This window comes from Tamandua tetradactyla, chromosome 16 (assembly GCF_023851605.1).
Source record: "Tamandua tetradactyla isolate mTamTet1 chromosome 16, mTamTet1.pri, whole genome shotgun sequence".
Classification (NCBI taxonomy): Eukaryota; Metazoa; Chordata; class Mammalia; order Pilosa; family Myrmecophagidae; genus Tamandua; species Tamandua tetradactyla.
The window spans coordinates 60,261,301-60,288,451 of record NC_135342.1 but is presented as its reverse complement, the minus strand read 5'-3'; the positions used below and the strand labels follow the sequence as shown (position 1 = coordinate 60,288,451).

Genomic DNA, 27,151 nt, shown 5'->3' with positions numbered 1-27,151 from the left:
CTGTGCCTTGCTGTTGTTGTAGAGGTGAGGGTTTCACATCCTATCCAGCATGGAATAGCTTTGTGGATTCTGACATTTTTATTATCCTTTATATGATTATGGGGAGAGACAGATAAATTGTAAAGACCCACAGCATTTTTTTTTTAGGAAAGATTATATATGATAAATCAAATCTGTGTGATGTTCTGTTTTGAAGGGCAGGTTTTTAACCACCCTAGGCAAGTTGCCCAGATAAATTTGCTAGGGCATGTGATTTACTTGGGAGCCCCAAGGTTTGGTTTGTAACAAAGCCCTGGTGTTGGTAGACATAAAATGCTTTTTTTCCTCTTAATTACTGTGATAGTAAAGTGAGATCAGCAAAATTTGCCTATATTCCTTCTAGAGTGTGATTTTGGAGCTGAAACTGGGAAAATAGGTCCCTTCTTGTCACAAGTAAATAAATCTGTATGGTTCTTTGCATGGTCCTGACATGTGTGGTGGTGGAGGTAGTAATGAGGATATTATCAGCAGTGTGTTGTTCCAATGTGCTTTTGGTAAGGTGGCTGAGGAGAGGCTGCACATGTCCACCTTCATGGAGATGCTTTGGAGAAGCTTCAGCGATTGATCTGGGATTTTGGGAACCAAGATGCTGCCAAGATGCTGGTTAGATGAGTGAAACCCACAAGGAATGACTACCAGATTTGAGGGAGCATAGGGGTAGCCCAGCAAGGTCAGTAGTTAGCAGAGCCTCTTCTTTGTGACCATCTCTGTGGAGTTCTGTATGAGGTCTACAGTTCTGTTTTTTTTTTTTTAGTGAAATATACAGTTGATTCTCAGACTAGCTCAGTATAAATGAAAACAGGAAATTTTATTTTTGGTTCTTTTTTTTATTCTAACTGTTTATAACAGTAAACTTCCCAGTATTTAAACAGATCCTCAAGACTTGCCAAATACTGGGTTTAGCAAGATTAGATGAGCATCAAAGTGGAGCAAAGAAAGTTCCTGACATTTTGCTATAAATCTTTATAATTCAAGGCCACTTTGTACATTTGGGCAGGTTGTGCATTGCATGGTGGGTCCAGATGAGTGGCTAGGAAGGGCTGAGTTCCAGCCTGCATGCTCTGCTTGCCAAGCCATGTGCCCTGGCACTGGGCACCATCCCTTGGGAGGAAGAGTGGCCTATTCCTCTTGCCAGGCTAAGCTCCCACCTGGACTGAGGTCTGTCTCTAACTGGCACAAAGGTGATGCATGGAGTAGCTTATGTCTTGATTATTTAATTGGGGAACTTATTTTAGAGACAGGGCTTGGCTGTGATTTTAAGCTAGACAGGCAAGTACATTTTAAAATAAGTCCTAATAAAACAAGAATGTAAGCTTTAAATAGTTTGCAGATAATAGTATTTTTTAAAAGATTTATTTTGAATTTATGAGCATTGTTCAGGGCCCTTCAGCATTTTGTGCGATTCTTTGTGAAATATTTACTTGAAGCATTCAATACCAAATGAATGAATACAGATAAAGAGATAACCTGCTGATTTATTTTGACAAGCATTCCTATGTTATTGAAATTTAAAACACTCAGACCAGCTTGGAATCTAAATTATCACTAGAACATCTACCAGGCAATTGATTATGTGTGATGGATAGTAGAAGTTGGCACAGATTAACCCAATACGATTCCCACTCTAGGACTTCCTGTTTGGACCATTGTGACTAACTGGGTGGGCTGCTCCCGTGAACTGTGTACCACCCCCTGCAGCGTGGGTCAGCTCTAAGCTGCCAGGAGCAGACACCTGGGTTCCTTGGGTTTACTGCAGGACCTATTGGTAAACCATGGGAACCCCCTGTTTGGTTGTTGCTAAGAAGAGAAAAACTGGCTGCAGAAAATATTGTGTTTTAAAATAAAATAAATAGACTGTGAGGAGCAGTATGTTAAAAACACCGCTGCCTAACTTGTTTGCAGTGAGAAATATAATCTCTGGCTTTAAGGAATGCTTTATTAAGAGGCCCCTTGGAACAGACCACATTTCACTGTTCAGTAGCTGTCCAAAAGCACAGCACCACATTTTGAGTCTAGTGTGTACTCCTAGGTAGTTTGTGTAAATGGTAGCTTAACCTAAAAACAGCTCTTGAGGGGCAGAGGAATTATAGAAGAATGCTTAAGCAAAGTTGCAAGCATTTCATTTTCTGGTAGAGCTATATTCTGATAGACTATATGTTTAAAATGTTCATCACCGGTTTGTCTGCTGTCTCTGATGCTAACTTGCTGAGGCTGGTTGAATTCCCAAGAGCATCAGATTGGCCTGATGGCCACCGTCTCTACTTGAGTGGAGCTCTCCCAGACAGGCCAATTTAGAGGGACCTGGTTGTCCTATGGGTCAAGTGCCCACAGCCTGGGACCACTTCCTTTGGAAAAGGGAGGAAAGAGAAGTGGGATAGGATGGTGGGCTCCAGGAGGGATCTGTGAGCACACTGATCTTTTCCTAACAAAATAACTGTCAGTCTCTCCATTATAGACCTTTGCTTTAGCTCTCCCCTTTCCTTTACCCCTCTTCTAAATTCCCTGGTCTTACCCTAGGTCCTCTCCCCTGCCTTTTCATCATCACCCACAGACCTCCTTCCATCTCTGGAAGTTTCCTGCTTCCTTTCCCCCTCTTATCAGAGATTCTTGAAGTTGCCACTTCTCTTGAGATACTTTTCTTCCATATTTCTATTCTTCATTTTCCAGTCACACATTTGGTAAATTGTCTTTTGGGAATCTGTTACTGTATGAGGCTTACAGAGCTTCTTTATGTCAAGGAGTCTAAGTTGTACATGATTTTATCTGTAATATAAAAATCAGATTTTTAACTTGAATGTTGTGCTATTTTTCAAAATGGAAATAACTTATTTCTGATTATAAAAGCATTTGTTGTTTTAAAAACGTAGAAAGATGAAGAAGAAACTAAAAATCACCAGTGTGTTCATCAGCTAGAGGGCCTCCACTAACAGTTAGGTATATATTGTTCCCAGCTTTGCTCCTGTGGGTGCATACTTGTGAAAGTGGATATTATACATGCTGTTCCATAACGTGCTTTTGGTACAGACCATTTTTTGGGGGGAGGGGGTTTAATAAATAAAGACATATTATTGCTTTCAAAAAATTTTATGGAAGTACATTATACATCTAGAATACTGCACAAATCATGGTATGAGCTAGATGACTGAATGTACTTCATTATGCTTTAGAGCTCTCAGGTTAGCCCAGTCCAGGAGACTCTCATTTTTGTTTTAGTTGCCATTTTGGAGATTGACCTTTTTCTTTCTTTATATTGTTTTTGTTTTCTTTCATTACTTGGAGGCAAAATAAAAGGCTTTATTCTATATTTTGATTCTGGGAGACATAACATTTAAAAGGCAATATAGAATTTGTCATGGTTTTGAACTAAACCAGATAAAAAATCTAATAAGGGAGTACACACCATTTTCTTTCTGAGAGCATGATAAAACTGCAGAAGTTTGAGCTATATAGGCTTGGGCACATGCCAAAGATGTGGGTGGGCTCCATGTGTTCTTTCCATATTTTAACTTAACATACAGTAAAATGGCCTTTTGCAGGGGAGTGTACAGTTCTATGAGTTTTAACACATGCATGCATTCTTATAACCACTACCACAATTAGAATGCAGAACCAATTCCTCTATCCCACAAAGTTACCTTATGCTTTTCATTTGTTTTCACATCAAATCTTTGGCAGTTACTCATTTGTTCTCATCTATGTAGTTTTGCCTTTTCCAAAATATCATTCATATAAATGAAACAATATAGAATGTGGCCTTTTGAGACTATCTTCTTTCACTCAGCATAATGCATTTTTTTTCCAGTTTTGCGTGATTATGAATGGGACAACTATAAACATTTGTGTACAGGTTTTATATGAATATAAGCTTTTGCTTCCCTTAAATTCATACCTAGGAGTGGGATTGCTGGGTCATATTGTAAATGTATCTTTTAATTGTATAAGAAACTGCCAAACAGTTTTCCAGATTGGTATACCATTTTACATTCTCAGCAGTCGTGTATGAGAATTCCAGTTGTACTGCATCCATGTCAGCACTTGGTGTTGTCTTTCAAGCTGTTCTGATAGGTGTGTGGTGGTTTTAACTTGCATTTCTTTAATGGCTAATGATGTCACACTTCTTTTCATATGCTTATTTGCTATCCTTATTGGATAGCACTCATTGGGGAAGTATCATTTAAGTTTTTTGCCCATTTTTAATTGGGTAATTTATATTCTTACTCTTGAATTTTGAGAAGTCTTTATATATTTTGGTTACAAAATCTTTGTTAGGCACATGATTTGCAAATATTATCCCAGTTTAAGGCTTGTCTTTGTATTCTCTTAACAATGCCTTTTGCAGAGCAAGTTTAAGAATTTTGATGAAATTTAATCTACCAGTTTATACCCCCATATGGCTTGTGCTTTTGGTATCATAATCTAAGAACTAATCTCAGGCGATGAAGATTTTCTTCCATGTTTTCTTTTAAAAGTTTTATGTTTTAGATGTTTTATTCTTTATAAATTAATTTTTATAGAAGGTGGGAAATTTAGGTTGAGATTTATATTTTTTGCCTATTGATGTCCAGTTGTTCCAGTAATGTTTGTTGAAAAGATTATCCTTTCTCCATCTAATTGCCTTTCTACCCTTATCAAAATCAGTTGACCATATTTTAATGTATCTATTTCTGGACTCTGTTTTACTTATCTGTGTGTCTGTCTTTTCACTAGTATCGTGCTGTCTTGATTATTCTAGCTTCTTAAATAATAATTCTTAAAATCAGGTAGTTTAAGTTCTCCAGTTAGTTATTTTCAGAATTCTTTTAGCCATTTAAATTCCTTTGACTTTCTATGTAAATTTTAGACTTAGCTTGTCTCTATCTAAAAAAAATCTTGCTTGGATTTTGACTGGGATTGTATTAAATCTGTTGGCCTATTTTTGGAGAATTGACATTTCAACTATATTGAAAACTCTCTACTTACTTAGATCTTTGATTTCTTTCATCAGCGCTTTGTAGTTTTCTGTGTGTAGATCCCGTACATGTTTTGTTAGATTTATATCTAAGTATTTCATTCTTTTTGGAGCTATTATACTCATATCTTGTTTTAAAATTTTGGTTTCTAGTTGTTTATTGCCAAAATATAGAAATATGATTAATTTTTATGTTTTGACCTTATATCCTTTGACCTGTTAACTTACTTATTCTTGAGTTTTTTTTTTTAATAGATTCCATGGGCTTGTCTACATAGACAATCATATCATCTGCAAATAGGAACAGTTTTATTTCTTTCCAATCTGGGTACCTTCTATTTATTTTTCTTGTACTGGCCAGAACTCCCAGTATGGTGTTGAATATGAGTTGTGAAAGTGAACATCATTGCATTGCTTTGTTCTCCATCTTAAGAGGAAAGCATTCATTCTTTCACCACTAGGTATTATTACTTTAGGTGTAGATTCTTCATAAATGTCCTTTGACAGGATAAATTCCTATCTCTTTCTGATTTGCTGATAGCATTTTTCAGGAGTGAATCTTGAATTTTGTCAAGCGTTTTTTCTGCATTAATTGATGTAACCATGTGTTTTTACTTCTTAAGCTGTTAATATGGTGGATTATATGGATTTATTTTGAAAAATTGAGCCAGCTCTGTATTCCTGGGATAAATCACAATTTAGTATTTTTTTTTTTTTTTTTTTTTTACATGAGCAGGAACCGGGAAATGAACCTGGTTCTCCAGCATGGCAGGCAAGAACTCTGCCTGCTGAGCCATTATGGCCTGCCCAAATCACAATTAGTTTTAATGTATTTATTATTTTTTACAGATTTCTGAGTTCGATTTCTTAGTATTTTGTTGAACATTTTGTTTTTATATTTATAAGGAATATTGTGTTTGGTTTTCTTTTATTGAACTGTCTTTCATCAAGGTAATATTGACCTCATAAATGACTTGGGAAGTGTTCCTTCCTTTTCTGCTTTCTGGAAGAAATTTTGTAGAATTGGTATTATTTCTTTTTTAAAAAATATTTGATAAAATTTGCTAGTGAAACATCTCAGCCTGGGGCTTTATCTTTTAGTAGATTTTAAACTGCTAATTCAATTTATTTGATAGATATATTTAGGTTTATCTTTTTCTTCTTGGGTAAGTTTCGTATAATCTGTTGCTTTTAAGAAATTAGGCCCCTATCATGTAAATTGCCTAATTAATGTCTGTAGTGGTGATTGTAATACTCTTTTTAACATTTGTGGGATCTATAATGATAGTCCCTCTTTTATTCCTGATACTTGATAAATTTTGTCTTACCGTCTTTTTTCTTTGCCCATCTGACTAGAAATTTTTGGTTTCATTGATTTTTTTTTTTACATTTCATTGATTTTCATTCTTTATTATTTTCTTTCTTTTATTTATTTTGAGATTATTTTCTTCTTTCTTAAGGTGGAAGTTTAAATTATTGATTTGAGAGCTTTGTTTTTTTATAATGAGTACATGTTTTTATTTTGTTTTAAACTTTTTTATTGTATAGAATAGCATATATACAAAGCAAAGAAATAAAGAAGCAATAGTTTTCAAAGCACTCTTCAAAAACTGGTTATAGGAGAGATCCCGAAGTTTGTCATGGGCTACCATACAATCCTCTCTTATTTTTCCTTCTAGCTACTCTAGAATATAGGAGGCTAAAGGGCTTAAATACTTTTTATTATCACAATCGACTTTTTTTCCTTCTTTTTGTGAACAATAACATATATACAAAAAAGCTATAAATTTCAAAGCATAGCACCACAATTAGTTGTAGAACATATTTCAGACTTTGACATGGGTTACAGTTTCACAATTTTAGGTTTTTAATTCTAGCTGCTCTAAAATACTGGAGACTAAAAGATATCAATTCAATGATTCAGCATTTATATTCATTTGTTAAGTCCTATCTTCTATGTATAATTCCTCCATCACCTTTGATCTTTCCATACCTCTCACTGGGGTTGTTTGGGCTATGGCAGTTCTAACTTTTTGCTATTGGAAGGGTCTGTCACTAATATGGGGTAGGGAGATGGAACTATCTGATGTTCTGGAGAGGCAGGGCTAGGTTTCAGGACTTATCTGGACCAGGAACCCATCTGGAGGTTGTAGGTTTCTGGAAAGTTATTCTAGTGCCTAGAAACCTTGTGGAATCTTATATATTGCCCTAGGTGTTCTTTAGAATTGGCTGGAATGGACTGGTTGGGGATTGGCAGGTTATGACATGTAGCAAGGTCTACCTGAAGCTTGCATTAAGAGCAACCTTCAGAGTAGGCTCTAGACTCTATTTGAGCTCTCTTTGCCACTGATACTTTATTAGTTACACTTCTTTTCCCCCTTTTGGTCAGGATGACATTGTTGATCCCACGGTGCCAGGTCTGAATTCATCCCTGGAAATTATCTTCCACGTCCCAGGGAGACTTTCACCCCTGGAGGTCATGTCCCATGTAGCTGGGAGGGCAATGACTTCACTTGCAGAGTTCAGCTTAAAGAGACTGAGGCCATGTCTGAACAATAATAGAAGTCCTCCAGAAGTAACTTAGGTATGCCTATAGGTAGTCTAAGCTTCTCTGCTACCTATATAAGCTTCACAAGAGTAAGCCTCATGATCGAGGGCATGGCCTATTGATTTGGGTACCCCTAAGGTTTGACAGAGTATCAGGGGATTCACTGATGGTAAGGTTTAATAGTTCCGTAGTCTTTCTCCCCTCCCTCAGGGGACTTTGCCAATACTTTTTTCTTTTCTTTTTGGGTGCATGATCCAGGAATTAAACCCGGGTCTCCCTCATGGAAGGCAGGCATTCTTACTGCTGAACTATACATGCACCCACCAATGCTTTCTGATTATCTGTTTAATATACTCTAGGATGTTTCCAGGCATTACAATAATGTATACAGGATTAAAGGACCTCTTTCTTATTCTATGCTTCCTGTGTTTCAGTCGTTCAAATGAGCTATACGAATAGGTTTAATTAGATTATGTACTACAGAAAATTTCAGTGCTAGATCAAATAAACCTTTCTTCCGTTGATCTCAAAGAGTATGTGTGGTTCTGAAATATTGACACTGTTTTCTTTACCCCTATGTTCTGAATTTCTTTAACCCCAACCTGTTTAGCTTCATTCTTATCTCTAAATATCAGGTTATATATGTATAAAAAATCGCCTCTCAAAATCCAGAAATAATGATCACCACCCTGGACTTAATGTGTCTCTGCTCCAAAAGCTTACAATCTAGGCCCCTGTTTTCTTATAAGCATTTTCTAAAGGTGGCAATACCATTGTTTTTTTGTTTCTGCCTTATTTTGTCTCACCAAATTACCACGTTCATTCACGTTGTTGCATGCCTCATGACGTTGTTCTTTTTTGTAGCTGCACAACCTTGATTCATAAGTATACACTATCAGTCGCCAATCTTCTTCTCCGTCAGTGCATCCTTCAGCCACCTGCATTCATCAGGCATCATTAGAGGGCCCAAAGTCCACAGTCCATCAACATTCTCAATTTTAGATAATTTCATTGTTCCCAAGAGACAGAAAACCAATAAACACACCCTTAACAAAATAGGAAATCTAAGCTTCCTCTTAACTCTTGTCCCTTCCCCATTATTTACCTGTGCTGTTGCTGTGGTAGTGCTGATGGTTTCCTTTTGAACATCTCATAGCATGCAATAGCAGTTTTCCCCCTGTATGTTGGACTTAAACACTCTTTATACAAGAATTTTATCTTTGAAGTAATTCTTACAAGAACTTATTCAAATTTCTAGTGTGAGTCAGTGGGACACGTAGGTCTATACAAGCCCTTTCAGTCTTGTTCATCTTCAATATGGTAATATTGCTTCTACCAGTAGAGAATTACCTTTGCTCCTATCTATTCCCTTACATTGGGGTTCAGCCTTACTGGCTGACAGTTCACCCATCTCTAGCTTCTATGTGTCTCTAAGTCCCCTGTATTCTATATTATAAGTCTCTGATTATACCTTTATGCTGGTCATAAAAGTGGAATCATACAGTATCTGTCCTTTTGTGTCTGGCTGATTTCACTCAGCAATATGTCCTCAAAGCTCATCCATCTTCTCATGTGCTTCAGGACATCATTTTGTCTTACTGTTGCATAATATTCCATTGTATGTACAGACCACATTTTGTTGATCTACTCGTCTCTCTCTTTTTTTTTTAAGGCTTACATTATATTTAACAGTATTAATTTTGATGACATTTCTAATTTCCATGAGATAACCCTAATTGCTGAAGTGTTCAATATAGAAATCTGTACATATTTTGACTAGTCTGTTAAGAAACAAAAATGTTCTGAAACATTATTTTCATTGAAAAGTGAGACAAATTTTACAGTTTAAGGTGCTGTAATATATCTACTGATATTCCCAGTTGTTTCACTAAACTGGCTGTCTGCTCTATAATCCAAGTGAGGCTTGGGTTTTCAGAATGTGCATGTGTCTGTGTTCTACAGCATTCTAAATATGAACAATCCATTCCACTAGGACTTTTGCTACAGTTTTTGTTTAACTCAGCATTGTTTTCACACAGTCTTTCATCTTCAGCTTCATTAGTCTTTTTCCTGGCTGGAACTACACAATAAAAGTCCATATCCTGAATGGAGTCCAGTAAATCTACAACAAGGGGCTGTGGTGTGATTGATTTCAGATTTCTGAGCACCTACTCTTCACAGTGGCCATCTGCATCCAGAAGATCATTAATTTTACTGATCAAAGTTGGCTATTATCATGAAGGTGGCACCAGGAGAGCAAAGCACTCAATGTTCCTCTGAGTTGTCCATAGTTTATAATGACCTCTGCACCTTTCTTATAACCTTGATTGAAGCCCTGTTGAAGAGCAACTGCTTTGCCAGCATCTATTCCATCTCCATAACCTTCTTTGACTCGTCTCTGTATGTGGCTCTGCCATTCTTGCTGCACCAGGAGTGACTTGTCCATCTCCTCATCAAATACATCTCCCTCATCAGCAGGGTGCCGGACCAGGCCAGACGCTGGAAACCACGACATCACCGTGGCGACCTCGTGCTCAATCCACTCATCTGTTGATGGGCATTTGGTTTGTTTCCATCTTTTGGTGATCGTGAATAATGCTGCTATGAACATCGGTATGCAAATGTCTGTTTGTGTCGTTGCTTTCAGTTCTTCTGGGTATATAACAATTAGTGCTATTGCTGAGTCATAGGGCAACTCAATATTTAGTATCCTAAGGAACCGCCAAACAGTCTTCCATAGTGGCTGCACCATTATGCATTCCCACCAGCAGTGCATAAGTGTCCCAGTTTCTCCACATCCTCTCCAACATTTATAGTTTCTTGTTTGTTTATTAGTAGCCATTCTCATAGGTGTGAGGTGGTATCTCATTGTATTGCATTTCCCTTTTAGCCACTGAAAATGAGCATCTCTTCACATGCTTTGAGCCATCTGTATTTGCTCTTCAGAAAAATGCCTATTCATATTTTTAGCCCATTTTATAATTGGATTGTTAGTTCTTTTGTTTTTGAATTGTATGATTTCTTTGTATATGCATGAAATCAAACCTTTGTCCAATATGTGATTTCCAAATAATTTTTCCCATTGAGTTGGCTGCCTTTTCACCTTTTTGATAGTCTTTTGAGGTGCAGAAGCATTTGATTTTGAGGAGTTCCCATTTATCTATTTTTTCTCGTTGCTTGTGCTTTGGGTGTAAAGTTTAGGAAGCTACCTCCTATTACTAGGTCTTGAAGATGTTTCCCTACATTTTCTTCTAGAAGCTTTATGGTGCTAGTTCTTATAGTTAGGTGTTTGATCCACTTTGAGTTAATTGTTGTGTAGTGGGTAAGATAGGGGTCCTCTTTCATTCTCTTGGCTATTGATATCCAGTTCTCCCATGCCCAATTATTGAAAAGACTATTTTTGTCCCAGTTCAGAGGATTTGGGGGCCTTGTCAAAAATCAGTTGATCATAGATTTGGTGGTCTATTTCTCCACTCTTGATTTGATTCCATTGGTCAATGCTTCTGTCTTTGTGCCAGTATCATGTTGTTTTGACCACTGTGGCTTTATAATAGGTTTGAAAGTCAGGGAGTGTTAATTCTCCCACTTTGTTCTTCTTTTTTAGGAGCTTTTAGTTGTTTGAGGTCTCTTTCCTTTCCAGATGAATTTGGTAGTTAGCTTTTCCAAATCTTCAGAGCTGGAATTTTGATTGGTACTGTGTTGAATCTGTAGATCAGTTTGGGGAGAATTGACGTCTTAACTATATTTAGCCTTTCTATCCATGAGCAGGGAATGTCTTTCCACCTATTTAAGTCTCCTTTGATTTCTTTTAGCAATGTTATGTAGTTTTCTGCATATAAGTCCTTACGTCCCTAGTTAAGTTCATTCCTAAGTATTTGATTCTTTTAGTTGCTATTTTGAATGTATTTTTTTCCTTAACTGATTCCTCAGCTAGGTCGTTACTTGTGTATAGAAGTGTTACTGATTTTTGCACGTTAATATTATATTCTGCCACCTTACTGAATTTGTTTATTAGCTCAAGTAACTTTGTTGTAGATGTCTCGGGATCTTCCAAGTATAATATCATAGCATCTGCAAATAATGAGAATTTTGCTTCTTTCTTTCCAACTTAGATGCCTTTTATTTCTTTGTCCTGCCTGATTGCTCTAGCTAGAACTTCTAGTACAGTGTTGAATAATGGTGGTGACAGTGGGCATCCTTGTCTTGTACCTGATCTTAGGGGGAAGGCTTTTAGTCTGTCTCCATTGAGTACGATGTTGGCTATCAGTTTTTCACATATTCCCTTTATCATATTGAGGTAGTTACCTTTGATTACTTTCTTTTGGAGTGTTTTTATCAGAAAAGGATACTGAATTTTGTCAAATGCTTTTTCAGTATCAATTGAGATGATCATGTGATTTTTCCCTTTTGATTTGTTAATGTGCTGTATTACATTAATTGATTTTCTTGTGTTGGGCCATCCTTGCATTCCTGGTATAAACCCACTTGGTCATGTTGTCAGATTCTTTTAATGTGCCGTTAGATTCAATTTGCTAACATTTTATTGAGAATTTTTGCATCTGTGTTCATTAGGGAGATTGGCCTGTAGTTTTCCTTTCTTACAGCATCTTTACCCAGTTTTGGTATTAAAATAATAGCTTCATAAAATGAGTTAGGTAGAGTTCCTTTTTCCTCAATTTTTTGGAAAATTTTGGGCAGGATTGGTATTAGTTTTTTGTGGAATGTTTGATGAAGTTCCCCTGTGAAGCCATCTGGCCCTGGGCTTTTCTTTGTAGGCAGATTTTTGATAACTGATTGAATCTCTTTACTTGTGATTGGTTGGTTGAGAGCTTCTATTTCTTCCTGAGTCAGTGTAGTTTGTTTGTGTGTCTCCAGGAATTTGTCCATTTCATCTAAGTGGTCTAGTTTGTTGGCATATGGTTGTTCATAGTATCCTCTTATGATTTCTTTTATCTCTTCAGAGTCTGTGGTAATGCACCCCTTCTCATTTTTTATTTTGTTTCTTTTCATCCTCTCTCTTTTTTTTCATTGTCAGTCTTGTTATTGGCCCATCAATTTTTTTATTAATTTTTAAATTAAAAAAATAACAACAAACACATTCTTTTTTTTTATTATTAATTAACGGAAAAAAAGAAATTAACCCAACATTTAGAAATCATACCATTCTACATATGCAATCAGTAATTCTTAACATCATTACATAACAAACACATTCTTAACATTATTCCATTCTACATATATAATCGGCAATTCACAATATCATCACATAGTTGCATATTCATCATCATGATCATTTCTTAGAACATTTGCATCAATTCAGAAAAAGAAATAAAAAGACAACAGAAAAAAAGTCGTACATACCATACCCCTTACTCCTCCCTTTCATTGATTACTAGCATTTCAATCTAAATTTATTTTAACATTTGTTCCCCCAATTATTTTATTCCATATGTTTTACTCATCTATTGATAAGGTAGATAAAAGGAGCATCAGACACAAGTTTTCCACAATCACACAGTCACATTGTGAAAGCTGTATCATTATACAATCATTTTCAAGAAACATGGCTACTGGAACACATCTCTGCATTTTCAGGCAGTTCCCTCCAGCCTCTCCATTACATCTTGACTAACAAGGTGATATCTATTTAGTGCGTAAGAATAACCTCCAGGATAACCTCTCGACTCTGTTTGGAATCTCTCAGCCATTGACACTTTATTTTGCCTCATACCACTCTTCCCCCTTTTGGTCGAGAAGGTTTTCTCAATCCCTTGGTGCTGAGTCTCAGCTCATTCTAGGATTTCTGTCCCACTTTGCCAGGAAGATCCACACCCCTGGGAGTCATGTCCCACATAGACAGGGGGAGGGCAGTGAGTTTGCTTGTTGTGTTGGCTGGAGAGAGAGGCCATATCTGAGCAATGAAAGAGGTTCTCTTGGGGGTGACTCTTAAGCCTAATTTTAAGTATGGCCCATCAATTTTATTGATTTTCTCAGAGAACTAATTTTTGGTTTTATTGATTGTTTCTGTTGTTCTTTTGTTCTCCCATTCATTTATCTCTGGTTTAATCTTTGTCATTTCTCTTCTTCTGTTTGCTTTGGGGTTAGTTGTTCTTTCTTGAGTTCCTCCAGGTGTGCTGTTAAGTCCTCGATTTTTGCTCTTTCTTTTGTTTTTAATATAGGCATTTAGGGCAATAGATTTCCCTCTCAGCACAGCCTTTGCCGCATCCCATAAGTTCTGATAAGTTGTATTCTCATTTTCATACATCTCCAGATAGCTACTGATTTCTCTAGTGATTCTTCTTTGACCTATTGGTTGTTTAAGAGTGTGCTATTTAATCTCCATATATTTGTGAATGTTCTCATTCTTTGGTGGTTGTTGTGATTAAAGTTCATCCCATTGTGACCAGAGAAAGTGCTCTGAATAATTTCAGTGTTTTTAAATTTATAAAGACCCTTTTTGTGCCCCAGCATATGATCTAGCCTGGAGAATGTTCCATGAGCACTAGAGAAGAATGTATATCCTTGTGCTTTGGGGTACAATGACCTGTATATGTCTGTTAGATCTAATTCATTTATCAAGTTGTTCAACTTCCCTATTTCCTTGTTGATCTTCTATCTGGTTGTTCTGTTTACAGAGGAGAGTGGTGTATTGAAGTTTCCTACTATTATTGTTGAAACAGCTAACATTCCCTTCAGTTTTGCCAATGTCTGTCTCATGTACTTTGGAGCTCCTTGATTGGGAGCATAAACATTTATGATTGTTATTTCTTCTTGGTGAATTGACCCTTTAATTAGTATATAGTGTACTTCTTTGTCTCTTATGATGTCTTTACATTAAAAGTCTATTTTGTCCAATATTAGTATAGCTACTCCTGCTTTCTTTTGGTTATAACTTGCGTGGAAAATCTTTTTCCGTCCTTTCACTTTGAATCTATTTGTATCCTCATGTCTAAGATGAATCTCTTGTAAGCAGCATATAGCTGGATTATGTTTCTTAATCTATTCTGCGGATCTGTATCTTTTAATTGGTAAATTTAGTCCGTTAACAGTTTACTGAAAAGGTCTTTCTTGAATCCACCATCTTATCTTTTTTATTTTATTTGTCAGATCTATATATTCTTTTCCCTCTTTCTCTTTTATTCTTTAAATTACCTTTAGTGGTACTCTTCAATTCTGTGCCCTCCTCCAGACCTCCCTCTCCTGTCTTTTTTCTTCAACCAGCAGAACTCCTCTTAGTATTTCTGGTAGGGCCAGTCTCTTGTTGACAAATTCTTCCAGAACTTCTTTGTCTGTGAAAACTTTAATCTCTCCCTCAATTTGAAGGACAATTTGGCTGGGTACAGAGCTCTTGGCTGGAAGTCTTTCGCTTTCAGGATCCTGAATACATCTTTACCACTGCCACCTTGCCTCCAGGATGCTAGCTGAGTAGTCTGAACTTAGTCTTACTTGGTTTCCCTTATATATAGTAGAATGTTTTTCTCTTGCTGCTTTCAGGATTTTCTGCTTCTCTTCAACATTTGACAGACTGATTAGTATGTGTCTTGGGGAAGGCCTATTTGAATTTATTCTGTTTGGAGTTCTTTGGGCTTCTTTGATTTATGTATTTATGTCCTTTATGAGGGTTGGAAAGTTTCCCCCCATTATATCCTCAACTACTCTTCCTAGCCCTTTATTCCTCTCTTCCTATGGGACACCAATGGTTCTTATATTTGTGCCCTTTGTTTTGTCTGTCATTTCCCTGAGATTCAATTCAATTTTTTCTGTATTTTTTGCCATTTGCTGTTTTGAGTCTTTGAAGTCAGTTATCTTGTCCTCTATGCCACTTATTCTTTCTTCTGTCTCTTCAAGTCTGGTGTTGTGTGCCTCTAGTATGTTTTTCATTTGGTCAACAGAGTCTTTAATCTCTGTGATTTCTGCTATTTTTCTATTTATTCTTTCAAATTCCTCTTTTTGCTCTTCTACTGTCTTCTTGATATCCTTTATGTCATTTGCTGTCCCACTTATTTTATCAAGTAGATTTGTATGAACATCTCTGATTAATTGTTCCATCATCTGTGTCTCCTCTGGTGTTTTAATTTGGTCATTAGTCAGGGCTATATCTTTCTGCATTGTGATATGCTTAATGATCTGCTATCTTCAAAGCATGTAAATATCTTGATTGATTTACTTTGGGAGTTAATTTCTTTCAGTAGTCTAAGGCCTTGTGTTTGCAGGATGTTTGTACAGCAGGGGCCAGGGTATGGGGTGGGACACTTAGTGTGGTGATTTGTTTCAGGGCAGGGATAGGCGCAGGTTGGAAATATCACACTGATACTTGTGAAAATGGGCACCCAGCTGCCAGGGAGGATATAGCTGTGCGGGTGCACCAGTCTGGGTGGTGTAACCCCAGTGTGCAGTGGTCTAAAGCACGGGGCCCTTTGTGCACATGGGTAGAGCTGTGGTAGCAGGTCAGTGTTATGCCTTTGTGGATTGGACCTGGCTGTGCAGGTCAACACTTTCTCAGAGCTGGGAAGTATGGCTGAAGGCCATGCACATGTGTGGTTCTAAGACTGCTGTGAAGTGCAGTTCCCAGAGCTGAATGATGTGATTGGGGACCTGTGTGCGTGCAAGGGCCTAGGAGTGCCGTAAACTGATGCTCAGAGCTGGGGGGTTGGGCAAGGCTGTGCAACACTATGGGAAATGGGGCAGCGGTAGCCTGGGTATGAAGGTTAGTGCACACAGTCTTTATGTGTTGGCAGCAGCCTGCAGGGAACAGGGAGGGGGAGGTAGTGCTCGGGAGTTGTGCAGGAGAGGTGGATTGGGCCATACTTGGGGTGGCGGTGTAGGGCAGGTACATGCACTGGGGGCTGGTGGGGATGCCTAGAGTGCACTGGGGGCGTGTGACAGGGTTGGGGTGTGCAGGATGTGGGGTGAGTTGCCGGTTATGGGGCTGTGCTGGTGAGGGTAACACACCCAAGGAATGTGGTCTGGCTTACTTCCTAATCCCTGACTCTGGTCCATGCACTCCCGCAGGCTGCATGCTTCCACGCCAGGCTCCAGCTTTCTGTCTCTCAGTTCCTCGGCCTCTGCATCCAGGGTACCCTATGAGGTGCAGAAGCCTCTCCCAGGTCAGCCACCCTCCCGAATCACCACCTCAGTCACCCTGCTGTACCTTCTCTAACTTTTCTGTGGAGCAGGGCTAATCTCAAGGTACTCTAGTTGGCCATCTTCCCAGAAGTCCTGCTATAGTGTTTTAAAATAAGTCTCAGATGTCCTAGCATTTCAGTGATCAATATTTAGTATTTATTTCTAGCATATAAGTTCTTTTTTTCAGATGACTGATCCTCAAAACCAATAGTACATCTAAAAAAATCGGTAACAGGCGGGCCGCGGTGGCTCAGCGGGCAAGAGTGCTTGCCTGCTATGCCGGAGGACCCCGGTTCGATTCCCGGCCCCAGCCCATGTAAAAAACAAACAAACAAACAAAATATAATAAAACTAGAAAATGTTTAAAGATGTTTCCCTTTCTTCCTCCCTTCCTTCCTTCCATCCTTCCTTCCTTCTCTCTGTCTTTCCTTCCCTTCAAAAAAAAAAAAAAAAAAAAATCGGTAACAATTCCTTTATATCACCTAACACCCAGGATGTATTCCATTTTCTCCAGTGATCTCAAAAATGCCTTTGACTTGTTTGAATTAGTATCTAAACAAGACCCACATATTACATCTGGTTGATATATATTTTTTAATCTTTCTTCATCTTAAACAACCTCCATCTCTTTTATGCCATTTATTTGTTAATGAAATAAAGTAATTTGTTCTTTAATATTGCCCATATTTTGGATTTGGCTGATGACATCAGAGTAATTTTAACATCTCCTCTAACCCTTTTGTTTCCTATAAATTGTCTAACTGTAGAGATCTGGTTTGTTTGTTTATTTGGGGGAAGTTTATCAGGGGAGGGCAAGAAAACTTTATAAGTGGTGATGTGAACTTCCTATTGCATTCACATCAGAAGGCATTAATATCTGTATCACTTTTAGCAAGGCAAAGATTGATTGATGGATGCAAGTGATGTGAGCCTGATCCATTCATTAAGAATCTCTCTTCATGGCTTTAATAGCTATTAGTGATCGTGGCCTAGATCAGTAGTTCTCTTATGGGGGTGGGGGAACTTGCCCCCCGCCCAGAGGACATTTTGGTTGTCACCATTTGGCTCACCATATAATGGCTTTTCACCACAAAGAAAATCTTGGGGATTGGAGTGAGTACTGGCAATAAGTGAGTAGAGGTCAGGGATTATGCTAAACATCCTACAAGGCACAGGACATTCCTCGCAACAAAGAATGATCTGATCCAAAATGTCTGTATTGCCGAGGTTGAGAAATCGTGTTTTAGAGTAGTGTGGTTATTAGGATTTTGAAAAGATCCCAGATGATCAAGTATATGAGCCACTGGCATTGACTGTTTACTACAGAATGGTTTGAGTTGAAGGAAGAGTCTGGGTAAGCTTTAGTGGAGGAAGGGTGCTTGCCAGGAGGAAGATGCCTTTGATAAGGGAACAGACAGTAAAAAATATTCTTTTGTTGAGTCCAGCAAAATTAAGGTCTTTTAGTGTTCAGATGGATTGAGAAACTGAGGCCTAGGTAAATTACAAAATGGTCATTTTCTAATTCTGTCATCCCTTCTGCAGCTGAAATTGTGTAAGAAAGTTTACCTCATCATATTCGATTATGCTGAAATACAGTTTGTACAAGAGAGGTGGGGTAAATGCTTGATTCTTTTCCTTTATTTGTGAGTTGATTCTCTAGCAACCTCTAAAGGTTTCAAAAGTTTCCCCCCTCTTTTTTTAATGTTAATCAAACTAATGGATTTTTAAGTATATAATATATTTCAGTATGTTCTGGTCATTTAAAAAAATTATTTTGAAATAATTTCAAACGTATAGAAAGGTTGCAAGAATAGTCCAAAATAGTATATACTTTTTAAAAGCATCTCCATATGTTAACTTTTTGCCAATTTGCTTCATTCTCCCTCTTTCTCTTTCTGTTTCTGTAGATGTATGTCTATTTATGAATGTGTATGTGTTTATTTATATAATTTTTAAAAAGTATTTTGAGAGTACACTGCAGACTTGATGTCCCTTTAGCTCTAAATACTTCAGTATCATACACAGGATCATTTTCTTACATAGCCATGGTACAATTATCAAAACAGGAAATTAACGTCACCATGTTATTAGCTAATCTATAGACCTTATTCATATTTTGCTGGCTGTCCTCAAACTATTCTTTTTAGTAAAAGAAAATTCTGGACCATGTGTTGCATTCAATTGTTATATCTCTTTAATCTCCCAAGTCTGGAACATTTCCTCTGTCCTTGTGTTTCATGATATTGACATTTTGGAAGAACACGGATCAGTTATTTTCTAGAAAAATCACTCAGTTTGGGCTTGTCTGATGTTTTCTCCTGTTTAGATTCTGGTTATTTTGTGGCATTGTCATAAAAACCACTGAAGCGGTGATGTATTATTTTCAGTGCCTCCAATCAGAGGCAAATAATGAAGATTTGTTCCATTACTAGTGATCTTAACTTGCTTCAAGTGGTGTCTGCCAGGTTACTCCACTTTAAGATACTATTTTTCCCCTTTGCAATTAAAGAGTATCTTTGTAGAGACATATTCATAGATTATATAATTAACTTGCAATTTCTCAAATTTTCACCCATTGGTTTTAGTGTCATTGATGATTCTTGCTTGAGTCAGGTATTATGATATTTGTCAAATGGTGATTTTCTAAATCTGCCATTCCTTCTATATTTACTAGCTGGAGTTTTGACTGTAAGGAAGAGTTTTCCCTACTTCCCTGAGTGTTTATATCTGTATGGATTCATGGTTCATATTTTTACTGATGAATTACAACACTTAACTATCATTATTTGACACTCAAATTGTCCCAAATTTGGCCAGTGGGAGCTCTTTTAAGCTGGTTCCAGTATCCTTTTGACATGTTTTCTTCGTTGTGTGGGCACAGCAGGATACTCCAGGCTCATTTTGGATTCCTCCTGCCCAGCTCTGGGATCAGCCATTTCATCCAAGAAGCTCTGATTCCTTTAAGTGAAAACAGTATTTAGAAACCAAGATTTGGGCTCCTTTTTTTTTAAATTTTTAATACCTCATATGTTCTGTTGTTTACCATTGGGAGCCCCTTCAAAATTGGCTCCTGTGTCCTTCTGACTCTAGCTCAGTAGTCTTTGATAGTATATCCTTGCTTTTTTGATATGCTTATCCTGTGCATGCCCTGCCCCACACTTGGAATCAGCCATTTCAACAAGAAGCCCTTGTTCCTTTTAGTGGGAAATAATTTTGAGGCTCCTGTGTAGGCACTAGGAGTGGTAATTGTTACTAGTTGTTCTTTCTAGGCTTTTCCAGTACGTAGAGCTGTTTTTTCAAAATGACAAAATAAGTTCATATTGATACTGCCAATTTAAATTTAAGATTTGTGGATATTTTACTTAACTACTTTGATTTTATACTTTCATCTCTTTTCTCTTAAGCATAAAAATTTTAATTCTGAATAATTAGCTTAATTTCTCATTTGCTTTGTTCTCAGAATATATAATGGTATTCAAATAATACCAGTATCGTTATTAATAAAAGTGCTTAATACAGGATGAATTTTCTCAGTGATTCTTTTTATCCTTTGCTGTAACACTTACTGAGACACTTTTCTCCCCCGGCAGACACTCCCTTGGGTTAATTCCTTTCCCTTCAGATGTCAAGGTAGTTGTTACTTCCTCTGGGAAGCCTTCTCTGACTGCTGAAGTACAAATTGGAGTCTTCCATAGTGCTACATGGTAACAGACTTTTTATTAGGGTTCTGTTGGACCTTTCATGTGGAAATGACCACACTTACTATGTTACAGGCTTGGTGCTAAGAATTTGACATCTAATCCTCCTAACCACCCTGTAATATAAGAACTGTCCCCTTCCATTTTATGGATGAATAAAGACATAGAGAAGAGAAGTAATTTTACCTAGGGTCACAGAACTAGTAAGTGGCAGAGCTGAGATCACAGCTCTGGTCTGGGAGACTTCAGAGCCCCCAGCTCTTTAACTACTATGCTGAAGGCTCAGTAAATATTTATTAGCTGAGTTAGTGAAGGGGATTTTTGCTCTTGCATTTGTGGGCCTGGAGACATTAGATGGATATGCATAATGTAGGGTTTGCAGTCTGGGCTCTGGGGCTTAGACAGAAGCTCAGACTACAGAGGTAGATTTGGGAGTGGAGGTCCACAGCAAGGAAATCTGCTGGGTACGTGTGTCTGGTGAGAGATCTGCAGAGGCAAAACTCTAAGGGGCACCCACCTTTTGAGGGGAGGCAGCACAGAAAGGGAGTAGTAGAAGTCAAGGGTGATTGGAGTAGTGATCATCAGTGCCCAGTGCTGTGAGCGTTCAGGCCCTGGGTTGGAATCCAGCTCTACTGTTAGCAAGCCTTTGGGAGCCTGCATGGGCTGTTTCACATCTTTGTCTCCTTTTCCTCATCAGTCAGATGGGGATTAAAAACCTCTTTCCGCTGAGGGTGATGAAATGTTCTAGAATTAAATGTGATGGTAGTACAACTTTGTGAGTATATTAAAAAGCCACTGAACACTTTAAAAGAATAAATTTTATGGTATGATAATTATGTCTCGAAAAAGAACTAAAACTAAAAAAAAAAAAAAAATGGTCCTTACAGAATGAAGTTAAGACTAAATGAAATGAGATAATACTGTGACAGAGCTCAGCACAGCATTTGACCCATAGAGGAAGGGCTCAGCAAATGTTGAATTTCCTAGGAGGGCCAGAGTGTCATACATTCTAGGGGCTCCTGTTCTGATACAAGCACTGTGGTGGGTGGTAGCCCCTGAAGTTGTGCAGTAGGCCCCGTGGATTGTGGTTTTGGCCACTTTAAGAGGTCCCCCTCCTCCCTCTACCACTAATCCTTAGCTTGCTGCTCCTCACTCAAAGTAACTGACTTCTGGACCCTTCAGTTGCTCGTTGCAGAGTTGGATGGTGCTGGGAGCCATTATGGTCTCACAGCCCGAGTTGGGTTTTCTAGGTTGACCTCCCCCTGGCCTTTTAGAAGATGTTCTCTGTTTTAGCCTAAATTCACATTATAATATGAAGCTGCTCTCCCAGCCTGCTGGTTTCTCATTCAAAGAGAACAGCAGTGCCTTCATCCTGTTCAGTTAAGGTGGTTTGTCATAGATGTTTGGGTGGGGAGGTGTACTCAAGAGTGAGTAGATTCAGTTATGAGGTAAAGCAGGGACAAGAGGAAAAGGGGGAAGGTTTTGCTTTGGAATCACATGGGGGATGTGACACTACTCTCTGGAATTTTAGCTTTATACGTGAAGCAACCAGGACCAGAGAAAGGAAGGGGGAAGAAAAAATCCTAAAACCAGTAGCATAAACATCTTCAGATGTGTATGGTTTGAGGCCGTTTGTTTCCTGTGTCCTCTACATGCATTGTTTTTGCTCCATTATACTAATTTAAAAGGTCTGAAAATGTAGCTTTTTGGGCAGGGTGGCATTTGCAGTAAAATTCTGTGGGCATTCTTTTGGCAGAAAAGATGCTGACCATTCTGTGGTTTTCTGAAATCATGTACAGTTGTGTCATCAAACCACATAATAAGGTTTTCTAGATTTTTTTAAACAGAAAAACGTTTTAAATTTTGTTTATTGGATGACACTGTTCTATGTGCTGAATAGTTGAATATCGAAAAATAAGACTATTTTAATTTGTCTGAGATTGCGATAAACTGTGGCCAGCCATCATTGACAAGTAACGTGTGGGTTTAATGTGTGCCCTAGAGCTCACTTACATTGTAAGTATAATGATTTTTGTTAGAGGGGAGAGTCTTGCCAGAAAAAAAATTGAAATGCAATCTCCTATTGTTGACTCTAGCTGTTTAGCTTTAGGATTCCAAAATAGCAAAATCATTTACCCAGCTTGAAAAATCTGTCAGGAGCATTGATTGAGTAGGCCTTTGTGACAGTGGCCAAGATCCTGTGTCCTGGGGTGGTAACAGCATAACCCCCTGTCCTCAGTTGACAACAAAACCCTCAGGAGTTGGAACCAAGCACAGCCTGAGTGTACTGGCAAGGGCTGCCAGGCTGCCCGCAGGGTCACACCTCACTGTCCCCTGCTGCTGCCACGGCCTTTTCTGCTGACCGACCTGAACCCTTGGCAACTCCCCCTTTTGTCTTTATCCTTCCCTTTCTCAACCGTAAGGATTTATTTGCCTCGGCCCCCTAACTCCTTTGTTTAACTAATCCTATTGCCTAGTTGGTCCTCCCTGCCAGCTGGGGTGGCATTAGCTCCTGAGGGCCCATCTCTGCCTTTCCAAAACAGGTAGTTTTCTTTCATTTCTTTGCAACTATCAAATCTGTACCTGTGGATACTGTTTATTCAGCAGGAAAAAAAAAAACGAAACCAAAGATGACATGCAAAAGCATTAACTGCGGGTTAAATAATTTTTTTTCGGGTTAAATAATTTACATCTGCAATTAGCTTCTTTGTTTCAGAACCAAAAAATATTTGTTCTTTGCTCTGTTGTCTTAGGGGAGAGGAGGGTAGTATTTTAGATTTACCTTCCACATGGGATGGCTTCCCTTGAGAAGGAACAACTCATGGATTATTTTTGTTAGGAAAATTATAATGTTTCTGCAACTAGATCCCTTTGAGAATGAGTGATCATGTTGTGTGCTTCATCAGAGATCCTCATGGCACTGACCTACCCTGGGTCCCATATTGTTTTCTTTGAAGAGAAATCATCCAGTGATGGTTTTTCCCATAGTCAAGGGTATGCGGAGAGACCTGGACCTGGATGAATTATACCTTAGGTACCTGGTGTAGGATAACGAGGTACAGGAAAGGCAGTCAGGCAGACTGGGTCTTAGACCTCTTGCTAGTCTTGGGGCCTTGAGCAAAGCTTCTGGGCCACATGGTGGAGATGCCACCTGTTTCCTGAGCAGGTGTAAGAATTAGAGATGATGTATAGATTGTGCCCAGCACAGGGCCTCATGCCATCTGTATGTTATCCATGTTCCCCAAATACAAATCGTTATTCTGAGGTGCCTGGCAATGCCAAACTATCTGAGCCTCTTTGCAGACCATATAACTTGGCTTCTGGTCTGGGAGCTTATGTTTTAATGTGATCTGTCATTTAACAAGTTTGTATATAGAACATCTTAAAACCCCTTGCCTCAGAACTTAGGAAGATGGTGGGAAAAGGCCTAATGCCCTCTTCTGTAGTTTGGTTCCAGGATCCCATCTTAGCATCTGCTGTAAGGTGGTAGACATGGAGGTGGTTTCACTGTCCTGCCCTTTTGCTGTCCTCTCTAGGTTATTTTTTTGGCTACATATACAATTTTCTTTCTTTTTTTAAAATTTTGTTTGCATGGGTAGGCACTGTGAATTGAATGGCAGGTAAGATTCTGCCACTGAACCACTGTTGTACCACCCACAATTTTATTTTTTTAACAAAAAGTAAATATTAAAAAATATTCAACTATAAATGCCAATAATTTATATATCTTTACATTCATAAAAATAATGATTTATCTTTGGATGAGGAACTAAGGCCCAGAAGTTAGTAAGGTTAGTGGTTCTCAATCTCTGCTGCATCTTAGAATCAAGGGTAGTGATGCTTAGGCCACAGTGACCACTTACAGTAGAATCTTCGGGGTTGGGACCATTGTATTTTTATTTATTTTAAAGCTGTCCAAGTTAAACTTGAGAACAAGTAAATTATATCATATTAGGTCAAGGGCTAATACAAATTGTAAATTGTACTATTGATTATCTTAACCTGTGCAAACATAGGTTGGCTTTTGCTATTTTCCTGTGTTTGCTGTTTCTAATAAAAGAAAGAAGGAGTTGATCTATTGCTTAGTGAATTGTAAACTTGTACAGGTGAAGTCACAACTGATTGCACAACTCTAGCTGAAGATCAGTGATGCTCTGTATTTAACCTACATTACTGCTTCTCATTCTCAGGTGCTTATCAGGCTCATTTTGGGGACTTTAAAATAAATACAGATACCCAGGAACTACCCTGGAATAACTGAATAAAAAATCACTATGAATTTTTTTAAAAGTTCATGATTTTGATGCCCAACCCTGGATGGAGCTCTGTAATGGTATGCTACATGGTATGTCCTTAGCTCTACTTGGTTAAATTATAGAGAAGCAGATTCTAGATTAAGATGGAAAAACAACTTTAAAAAAATTTTTTTTAAATACCAAAAAACACCAAACGCAAACATTCTTAACTTTTAATCATTCCGTTCTACATATATAATCAGTAATTCACAGTATCATCACATAGTTGCATATTCATCATCATGATCATTTCTTGGAACATTTGCATCTATTCAGAAAAAGAAAACAGAAAAAAATTGTACATACCATACCACTTACCCCTCTCTTTCATTGATCACTAGCATTTCAAACTAAATTTAATTTTTTTTTTAATCTACCTGGCAATGTAATAGTCTTTAAAGCAATGAACTCTCTATGGCTGGAGGAATGAAGGAAGAGGTTGGATTACTGTCTGCTGGGAGTGTTGTCAAGGGGTTCCTAAATTCATTATGTGGTTGTATTATGTGATATTTAAGGTTCCTTCCAATTCTTAAGTTTCTTTAGCCAAAACCTGTAACAGATCACTTACAATGGATATTCCTATTTCCATGAAAACTCTCAGTTTTATGAAAAGCATGAAAATTACTTTGCCTCTAAAACGAGTTAGAATTTAGTACTGTTAATGGAACACAGTTCTTTTGGAATCAGTACTTTTGAGGGGAATACTTTCCCCCTACTTCTCATTAGGGCGAAGGAACCTCTTGGGAGAGAGAAGTATGGGAACAAGTTCTCTGGACCCTCATTCATTTCTTCCCAACAAAGAGTGTCTTATGTGAGCAATGATATTGGGAGAAGAAATTGAGCATATGTGCATTCCCTAATCTTGAGAGCTTCCTAGTCTCATAATGGAAGGATGGGCCCTCCAAGGAGAAATATTAGAAGCCTAATTGGAGAACAACCTTGTTCTCCATTTCAGCTTCATCATTAATGCAACTGATATTTTAATCTTCCGCTAACTCCTGTATCTTATCTTTGTTTATTCCAAAGTGAAATGGGTAAGAAGGGGGTTACCTGTTGCTGTCCTTAAATCCCACAAACATAGCAATACAGCCATAAAGTAATTGGCCACGACCATGATACTTTTATTCAGAAATAGCATCCCATTTGTTTTTTAAGTTAGTGAACACTTGTATCTTTCTAAAGTTCAAAAATAATATAATACTATAATTACATAAAAGCCCTCTTTCTTTACTGGCATAAAAAATTAGGGAATTCTAATTGCTTAGTTGTCTATCTCTAGGAAACACTGACATTTTTCTAGTTTCTATTTTATTGAGAATATTTTTAGTTGTGATCTGCGGAAGTTGGTCCTGGGCAATTTGAAGTTAGATCTTCATCTTCATAGGCTGTTCCATACCAAATACAATATAGATGTTCTTCTCTTAAATAACTAGTCAATATTTGCAATTTTTCCAGTACACTTAAATCTTCACTCTCATATTCATCTTCATCCTGTTCCTTTTCTTCTCCTTCTTCATTTGTTCAGGCCTCAACCAGTACCATGCCTCTCTGGGAACCTACATATTCATCTGGCTCCAACTGTTGACAGGCTTGCTGGCTTCTCTTAAGATTTCTCCTTCTAGCTTCGTCTCGTCTTGCTTATCTTAAGTTTCATTCAAAATTGTCCTGCAGCTTTTTCTTCAGCTTGATTTTTCATCTGACTCTTTTTTCTGAAGTTTTCTCATTTTTCCTCTGCTTTCCATTTTAATAATGCTTCATGAACAATTCCACTTTTCCCAGTTTTGGCACTGAGAGGAATTGGTTCAGCAATACCTTCTCTACTCTTGCCAAGAGCCTGACCACTGCTATAACCTGGAGCAAAGCAAACCCTTTGTTTTCATAGCGCGATACATTCTTCAACCCGATATCACATCTTTCTTGTTCTTCTTTTAAACTCTTCTGTTTTTCAGAGTAGCCTCCAGTTGCTTTTCTTATCAGCTTTTCTTATCCAAGAGCTTCTGGAATTTTCCTCAGCATTGGCAATCCTGGTCTGATATCTTCTTGGACTTTAATGAAGGAATCAGACATGTTGTCCTCTTCTTCTGCCATGTTCAACTTCATATGGCAATATCATCTGGGAGCTGCATTCAATCCTGGTCAGCTCACGAGAGTCTCTTTAGGTTCTTGATTCTGCACATCATAGGGTCTTCCAGCAGAAGCTTTGACAGTTTGTCTGCTGGCTCTTTGTGGCTAAGTACAAGCCATGTCTCACCTTTCAAACGTTTTTCTCAGTATTGGTGGGAGGAAAGACATCTTAATTTTAATGTGCTAGGATTGATTAGAGCTTTGTTTAATTCAGGGGGTACTTTGAATTCTGCTGTGTGTGTGTGTGTGTGTGTGTGTGTGTGTGTGTGTGTGTGTCGTCATCACACAGCTTTGTGGGGTAGGCATGGGCCAGTTAGTAGAATCCTTACTAGTTACTATACTGCTGGGTAAACTGAGCTGTGTTTTAACTCTG

At 38.0% G+C, this 27,151-nt stretch overlaps 1 protein-coding gene and 2 pseudogenes across 6 annotated transcripts in view; 1 reads left to right on the top strand and 2 right to left on the bottom strand.

Moving 5' to 3' along the window:
• Window positions 1–27,151, top strand: part of CMTM4 (CKLF like MARVEL transmembrane domain containing 4) — a 115,943-nt gene that overhangs the window by 13,762 nt on the left and 75,030 nt on the right. The window lies entirely within an intron of this gene.
• On the bottom strand, window positions 9,374–10,050 carry LOC143659981 (protein YAE1 homolog pseudogene; annotated as a pseudogene).
• On the bottom strand, window positions 25,978–26,763 carry LOC143659556 (G patch domain-containing protein 11 pseudogene; annotated as a pseudogene).